The sequence below is a fragment of the Sus scrofa genome, chromosome 5 (genome assembly GCF_054392235.1).
Source record: "Sus scrofa isolate SSC_HxYL_T2T_F1_AM1 chromosome 5, Sscrofa_HxYL_maternal_Yorkshire_Landrace_v2.0, whole genome shotgun sequence".
In the NCBI taxonomy this organism is placed as follows: Eukaryota; Metazoa; Chordata; class Mammalia; order Artiodactyla; family Suidae; genus Sus; species Sus scrofa.
This window is the reverse complement of record NC_139387.1, coordinates 40,707,998-40,715,081: the sequence shown is the minus strand read 5'-3', so window position 1 is coordinate 40,715,081 and position 7,084 is coordinate 40,707,998. Positions and strand designations below refer to the sequence as shown.

The following is a 7,084-nucleotide window of genomic DNA, read 5'->3' as shown; positions in this document are numbered from 1 at the left end:
TTCCACCATATTGTTGAATCAAAAAAACTGTGAAATGAGTAAGTCTGTAGAAACTAACAGAAACTAATAATAATGACTAATAGTTAAAACTCACACAGCTTTTCAAAGGTACAGAAACATTATGTGATAATATGCAGCAGAACCGGCAGTTAGCTCATGATAAAGCTGATCTTTTGAATACATCTGATCACACAAAACACAGACACTTTGATTTGTAAACTATGTTGATGAGTATCTTATTCATATTCATAATTTTTCAAATGAGATAAAAAAGTCAAGTTGCTTCTCCAACATCAGCTAGCCACATACTGAATTATTCACCCCTAATATCAAAATTTCTTAATACACTTCTCACTAATTCCACAAGCATTTTCTGTACAACAACAAAAACTTGTTATTCTTTAATAATATTTTAAAGAAACATTAAATATTCAGGTTTTTAAAAGAAGTCCATGTCTTGCTCATATTAAATATTTTATTTAATGACTAAGCATTAGATAACCTACCAGCAATTCCTTAAGTGTGTGTACATTTTCTTAACTTCTTAACCTTCAAAATACAATCTGTAGAAAACCGTGGGAAATTAACTCAGGCAATAATGCAAAAATGAAATAGAGTCTTATAAAGCATACTCTCTAAGTTATATAATAATAGAACATTAGTCTATACAATTTAGTAGAGTGTAAGTATTTTATTTGGGTTTCTAGCCTGTAGTTGCCTAGAGGTACGATATAACATTCAGAGGAAAAGCAAGGATAATTTTCAGTTTCTGATAGTATGATAGTTCACAACCCTTCCCCAAAGCATTACTCATATTAAAATATCTAAAAATTGTATTTTTAAAAATACACAACTACTTTTGTGAAAAGCTGAGGGAAATCTCCAGGAACCAAACACCAAAGAAGAGGCAGGGAACTAGAGTGACATGAATGTGAAAGGAAATTACAGTAGGCTATTTTGCTAAGAAGGGAAAGGCAAGATAAAAAGAAGAGGAGGAAAGATGGAAGTAAGAAGAAAGAAGAAAGCAAGGAAGACAAAATAGTATACAGAAAATTCAAAGAGTGATATGGCAGAACAGTATACAAAATAGTATACAGAATAGTATATGACAAAATAGTATACAGAAAATTCAAAGAGTGATATGACAGAATGACTAGATTTCTATGTTAATTGGGTGGTTAAAGTCTCAGCATGTTGACATTTGCTGGAAAGTTAATAACATAAAAAGAAATAGTTATGTGAAAAAAACAGGAAAATATAATTTCAGGCAGCACAAATAATAATAATAATATCATTATCCATAATTCAGTAACTAAAGAGATCATAGAAGATTAACCAAAGAAAATGTTCCAAATAAATTAAATTCCAAATAAATCATGTTTCAGAAATCAAAATATGTATGATAGGATGCATTTCTGTGGAGAGAGACATACAGAAAAAAATTAAGAGAATAAACAAACACAGCTTTAAGTGGGACTACATCAAACGAAAAACCTTCTAAACAGTAAAAGAAAAAATTTAATGAAATGAAAAGGGAATCTACTGAATGGGAGAAAATACTTACAAACCATATGTTATGTAGTTAATATCCAATTAGCAATAATTGCACCTCAAATAAACCTCATTGGCTACAATATTGCCACTGCACAAAGCTTAGGAGTTAATATCTAAACTGTATAAGAAACTCATAAAACTCAGTAACAACAACAAAAAACTAATTTAAAAATGGGCAGAGGAACAGAATAGACATTTTTCCAAAGAAGACATCCAAATGACTAAGAGGTACATGGAGAGGTATCAACATCAGTAATCATCAGGGAAATGAAAATCAAAACTGCAATGAGATATCACCTCGCACCTGTTAGAATGGCCATCATGGGGAAGATTATAGATAGCAGATGTCAGTGAGGATGTGGAGAAAAGGGAACACGAGTACACTGTTGGTGGGAATATAAATTTGTTCAGTCACTATGAAAAACAGTCTAGAGGTTCTTCAAAAAATTAAAAAATAGAACTACTCTATGGTCCAGCAATCCTGCTTCTGGGTGTATAACCAAAAGAAATGAAAAGAGGATATCCAAAAGATATTTGCACTTCCATATTTATCGTAGCATTATTCATGTAGCTAACATACGGAAACAACCCAAATTCCCATCAGTGTTTGAATGGATAAAGATGTGTGTGTGAGTGTGTATACACCATGAAATATTATTCAACTGTGAGAAAGAAGGAGATCCTGCCATGTGCAACAACACAGATGAATTTTGAGGGCATTACACTAGTGAGAGAAATGGGAGGAAGACAAATTCCTTATGATATCACTTATATGTGGCCCCTAAAAAAGCCAAACTCACAGAGACACAAAGTAAAATGGTGGTTACCAGGCATTCAGAGGTAGGGAAATTGGGGAGATATTTCTAGGAAACAGGCTTGTAACTAGTGGATAAATGAGTTCTGGAGAGCACAGTGATTACAGTCAATAATACTGTATTATAAACTTCAGAGTTTCTAAGAGACTAGATCTTAACTGTTCTCCCTACAAAAAAGAAATGAAATTAAGTGACATTATAGAGGTGTTCATTAATACTAAAGTGATAACCATATTGTAATATATAAATGTATCAAATCAACATATTGTATATCATAAACTTATACAGTGCTATATGTCAATTACATATCAACTTAAAAAAGTCTAATATCTGGGATGGAATTAGGATGGTGTTTATATCATTTTTGTTTATTTGTATTTCTTAAATTTTTACAAGGAACCTGTATTACTTTAAAATAAGAAAAAAATAATATTAATTAGCATCATCTCCTCTGATATTATCATTGAAAGACCACCATGATCACTACACTCCATTATGTTCATCCATTCACCCAATCAAAACAGTGTGGCCTCCATGTCAAAATGACAAAGTATTCTTTGACAACTCTTAATTTGCTATAAAATGAACTAAATTAAAATCACAGAAATGAGGGGAACGGATATATTCTAGTATCAGTTATCTGTTATTCGTTGTCCACTATCTGTTCCTGACTCCCATCCTCAGCTTTCCAGAAATTGATCTCATGGCAACATTAGCACCAGTGACTCAGAACCAAGTGAAGTGGGAGTTTTCACCACCAGCTGTTTTAAGGCCATGTCCCCAAGTGTGATATGCCATTTCCCACATATCACAAGGCTCACAAATGACAGTCATTAAGGATTTGCTTCAGATGTTCTAATAGATACCTTGTATTTTCAGAATCCAAGCAAATCTGCAATTACCAGGGAAGCATGTGCTCAGGCTGATTGATACTGGAGCACTAGGTAAAGAAATCCAGTCTTTCTTATTCCCCTCGGGTAATGCAGCTGGTTTGCAATCTTTCTTTCTCTCTAGTCTAAAAAAAAAAACACTGACCCAGTCTGTTACCTAATCCTGGCTCTTTCACAGTCCCATAATGTTCTTAGGAGTTATGTCTACAGAGAAGTGACAAAATTGCAGAATGACGTCTACAGCAACATAGAGAACATCATTTTTCTAGATAAAGGAGATTATTTGCTACTGGTGAGATTACTTATTTGGAGCTATAGTTCACTGCTGTTTTCATGGGCTTTACCCAAGCTTAGAAAATGAACAAGACTGTGAAATAGTAAATCTAACCACTGACAGAATCTCGACAAAAAATGTTACTGTTCTTTTCATCATTAACAAAAGTTTTTTTTGTTTGTTTGTTTTTTTCCTCTTGAGGCTTTCCTACAGGCTATATCAAGTCCTGTTTTCATGAATTTATAACATTCCTATTGCCTTAATAGAGGTGTCAGACCAATATATTCTTACTTTCCTAAGGTGGCAAAACCAAGTTAGATCCTCACAATTGTCATTGTCTCATCAGGGTACAAAGATTTTATTTCCTAACCACTTTTGCTGTTAGGTTAGGGTCAAGATGCCAATGAATCATGACCAACATCAGGTGCATATTTTCCTAACTCAGCTCATAAATTTTCCAGTGGCAATTTGACTTCCTTTCTCATCTCAGGAAATGAAGACTGAAACAGCCCAGCCTCACTATGACAGGAGCTTATATCCCAAAGTCTCTTTTTGGAAGAAATCTGCCCAGGACAGACTCCTGAAATACTTCAAACTTAAAGAAACTGGGAAATAAATTCTTATGATTAATGTGTAGGTTACTAAGTTTAGGGGGGTAGTTTGGATTTAGCAGCCTTCAATAATTGTCCAAATACTGAGTGTGTTTTCCCATCTATAACAGATGCAAATGAGAAATCATTGAGCAGCATTAAAAATATCTAGACTGGTATACTATCTTCACTAATGCTGTCCAGTAACCTGTTCTTCGGGAGTTATTATACTGTCTGGCTTGGCACTGGCTCCACTTCTCCAATTTGCATCTCCCGTTAGAACTCCTCTATGGTTCACAACTTTCATATCAACCAAGGCACCCATCTCATCCCTTGGTCTTTTTGCTGAATATATTTCCTTTCAGATATCTGGTCCATTGGAAGCTATTATTTACAAGGAGTTAAAATCAGTTAAAAATATGGTAACCTTACCCATGGTTCATTTGCACATACTAATGAATTGTGCTTACTGATCGAGTGGTCTTTAAGACAGAAAAGATTAAGGTTTTAATTATGTAATTAGAAAGAAGCTAGAAACCTTTGAGTACAAAAGTAACTATAAAATTTATATGTTAAATACTAAATATGCACGGGGCTCTGAACTAAACAGTTTATATTTATTATGGCATTTCATCGTTGTGGTATGCCTATGAGATAGGCACAATTAAAGCCAGCTTTCTAAGTGAAGAAACTAAGGTTGAGTGTGGCTAAGTGGCATCTCCACGGTCATAGAGTAAGTGGAAAAAGTAAAAAGAGAAGCTTGCTTAAACTGACTAGCTGGAGCCCATGCCCTTACTTCTCTTACTATGCTACCTTCTAAGATGTGGAGTTGGTTCACAGTAAGCATCTGATAAATGTCAATTTCCTTAATGTTCTCCCTCAAATCATATCAGATACAAGACCCTCAGTTCTGCCTTGTAATGAGAACAGTCCTGATGCCTGACGAAGTAAATTTAGACCTATTGTTGCTGCCAGGTCCTGAAAGTTATGGGGTTTCATCTATTTCTGTATAAGACACTTGAGCATTGTTTTTGACCAAAGGTGCATAAAAACATGCCTGTCAAGTTTTAAAAAGCAACTGCCTAGACACAATTGTTGGGGAAAAAAAATTAAAAACAAAATTATCTTCCAGCTCAGAAAAGCTCCCCACACACACAGTAGAGAAAGAAAACAAGTTTGTTATTGAATAAGCTTTAAACCAGAATACAGTGGGAATCTCATACAATGTTCTAAAAAATTGCAAAGACAAAAAGAAATATCACCCATTTATAGAGCTGAGCAGAAACAATTCATTACATACCTGTTCTTAAGATAAATAACTAGTTGTCAGGTAGGAGGGCTTGGTAGCAACATTCGTCACACATAGTTCATCATAAATTTACTTGGTAATTGGGGCAACTATCTGTGTAAGTCAATTGGCTTTATACCAAAAAAAAGTCTCTTATGTTTATAACAGGTTGCACTTTGGGACAAGAAGCCCACTGGAGGTGTGTTTCTACCCTCCCACAGAGACGCTATATCCCTGAATGTTTACATTTCAAAGACATGGTTCCAGATCCTGGAGAAAGACATTCCTGGGCTCTAAAACTGGCAAAAGTCTTATTAAGCTATTTAAAACATATACATGTATTTCTAAGAAAGGAAGGAAGGACTTATAATTTTTCTAAAATAAATGCTCTGAGAAAAGGGAGTTGAAGGAAATCTCTTCCCTTATTTGCAACAGGGAGCATTAAGCCTCATCTTTTTAATGTGTGTTTGCCCTCACATCATTCCCTGTGAATTGATTCATTTTTTCTGAGTTGAAACCTGGGACTCTATATCCTCCAGGATGTAGTATCTGAGATCAGAGCTAAAGTATTAGGTTTATCACTGTTTACAGCAATTCCCCAGATATGGATGTGAGTACACCCCACTGATGAAAATAACACATGTTCTGTGGCAGGAATTGGGGAAACTGAGTCACAGAGCAATTTGAAGGAACAGAATGTAAACTCATAATTTAATATTGTTAAACCAAACCATTCTGAGAACCACTGGCACCAGAACAACAGAGTGGAAGAGAGAATCACATGTCTATCAGGCAAGATTTATTTGACTTTGAGAAACAGAGTCTCTAATTCTAATTATTGGTAGAATCCAGGAAGGGCTTGAACAAATAGGAAATTGTAGGGTCTGGGGTGCAGCTGCCAGGATTCATATCCTCTCCTTCTCTTGTCTTTTTCTTTCTCTTTTGTTTCAGACTGTTATTTCCCTGCCCTCTGGAAGAGGCATAACTCTCAAGCACACGAAAGGCAAATGAAGGCCAGGGTGAGTGTCTGACTGATTTGACAGGTAAGGATACAAGGACCTGCTTTTTGATTCAGACAGCTTGTTACTTACATGGACAGTTGAAAGGAAGAGTAAGCCAAATATGCCCACTCCCCAGACTTTTGTACCACCCAGCAAAACTCGGAACATGGAAACAAATGTGGCCAGATGACTGCAATGAGTTTGGGATAACCTGGTGTTAAAGGACTGATTCTAAACTGTAGTTAGATGTCTCCCTGCCCTGCTCCTCTGTCTCGGGGGTGAGGCAGAAAGTACCCAACCTCATCAGAAACCAGGAGAGGATGAGAAACTATTCCAGGACAGCCTCCCAGGCAGAAACCTCCCAGGACAGAGAGCTCAGGAGACTCACAAGGGGTTCTTTATCCCGAGAGGATTACAAAAAATCTTCTAGGCTCAAATTAGCTGCAGGTCAAACATTTATTTGCCTGCAAGGTCTGAACTAATATGTGAAGGTCATCAGGGTACTACTGTGGAGCCACTGGCCAGCAATAACCACTAATGAGCCCTATTTCTATAAAAAACTTACATACTCACTTGAGGGAAACTGACTGAGACCCATTTTCTAATCCATGTTTTAAAGAAAAATGCCAGGAAATGGACTCATTTATCCAACATAAATTAAATGCCCAGGAG

General features: G+C 35.7%; 1 non-coding gene across 1 annotated transcript; it reads right to left on the bottom strand.

Annotated features, from left to right (window-relative positions):
• Positions 1-1,516: 1,516 nt before the first annotated feature.
• Positions 1,517-1,654, bottom strand: LOC146403337 (U4 spliceosomal RNA). The gene has a single exon (XR_014804664.1). It is a non-coding gene; the product is annotated as a U4 spliceosomal RNA (small nuclear RNA).
• Positions 1,655-7,084: the final 5,430 nt, after the last annotated feature.